The sequence below is a fragment of the Leptinotarsa decemlineata genome, unplaced genomic scaffold (assembly GCF_025532065.1).
Source record: "Leptinotarsa decemlineata unplaced genomic scaffold, Ldec_3_MD MMD2_tig00026352, whole genome shotgun sequence".
NCBI classification, from domain to species: domain Eukaryota; kingdom Metazoa; phylum Arthropoda; class Insecta; order Coleoptera; family Chrysomelidae; genus Leptinotarsa; species Leptinotarsa decemlineata.
This window is the reverse complement of record NW_027412700.1, coordinates 6182-7500: the sequence shown is the minus strand read 5'-3', so window position 1 is coordinate 7500 and position 1319 is coordinate 6182. Positions and strand designations below refer to the sequence as shown.

The 1319-nt window shown below is 53.4% G+C and overlaps 1 non-coding gene across 1 annotated transcript in view; it reads right to left on the bottom strand.

Annotated features, from left to right (window-relative positions):
• The window catches only part of LOC141486272 (large subunit ribosomal RNA), a 4028-nt gene extending 2978 nt beyond the window's left edge, over positions 1-1050 (bottom strand). The window contains exon 1 of the ribosomal RNA XR_012467735.1: positions 1-1050. This exon is cut by the window's left edge and continues 2978 nt beyond it. This is a non-coding gene — a ribosomal RNA (large subunit ribosomal RNA).
• Between the last annotated feature and the right edge of the window lie 269 nt (positions 1051-1319).

The following is a 1319-nucleotide window of genomic DNA, read 5'->3' as shown; positions in this document are numbered from 1 at the left end:
TGGTGCGCCTCTTCTCGCAATGAGAACGAGACGCCCCGGGAATGCGGAGCGGCCACTTTGAGGGCGAACCGCTCATCTTCCCTCGGTCTACGCAAGGTAGACCTTTACTTTCATTGCGCCTTTAGGTTTAGTTATGTCCCAATGACTCGCGCACATGCTAGACTCCTTGGTCCGTGTTTCAAGACGGGTCCTGAAAGTACCCAAAGCTATAGCGTTGCAGATCGGCGTTTCAACGAGGTCTGTTCGAGAACATCGTAGCCAACAGTCGCCCGGGGACAGGATCGGCGCTAGGTCCGATCGCCGTCAAACACCGGACGCGCTTGCCACGAGCCGAACGCTAATTATAAAGTAGCGGCCCCGCGCCATCGTTATACCGTCGAGCGAGTCGGCCGGGATACCGAGGGTCCACGCGAAAAATTCACGTGGGCTCCACCCCGGACCTTAGACCGACACCCAACGGATCGCAACGTCCTACAAGAGGAAAAGTGCACGCGTTCGATATCGGTTCGAAAAACGAGCTGAGCGAACGACGCGAACGCCGTCCGTCACGAAACCCGTCAAACGCCGACGATCGAAACGCGATGAATTTCCTCCTTCGACCTTTCGGGTTTCTCAGGTTTACCCCTGAACGGTTTCACGTACTCTTGAACTCTCTCTTCAAAGTGCTTTTCAACTTTCCCTCACGGTACTTGTTCGCTATCGGTCTCGTGGTCATATTTAGCCTTAGATGGAGTTTACCACCCACTTAGGGCTGCACTCTCAAGCAACCCGACTCTGAGGAGAGATCCTCCCGAAATTGACGGCGGTCGCTACGGGCCTGGCACCCTCTATGGGCTGTGGCCCCGTTCAAGAAGGACTTGGACGCGCCGTACGACTCCGGGATAAACGGATCCTCCCTAACACCACATTTCCCGGCGGTTAACCCGCGGGATTCGGTGCTGGGCTTATCCCTGTTCGCTCGCAGCTACTGAGGGAATCCTAGTTAGTTTCTTTTCCTCCGCTTAGTAATATGCTTAAATTCAGCGGGTAGTCTCACCTGCTCTGAGGTCGATAAAATAATTTTTCAGTTTATTCAACAGCAACGAGTCGACGTACGTAGTCTCGTCCGTCGTTATTTCGAGAGAGAACTACCGAAACGGACAAAAAAGTTCTCGACGTCCTGTAATAATGTGTGTGCGTGTGTACGTACGCTGCTCGACACGATCAGACGTCGTCTTCGATTCATCAAAGATTCTCGGACACGACGATCGTGCGTAACGAGAGCATACACACACACACACTACAAGCGTGAACCTGTATATTGCCGTGGCAGCCGCTTT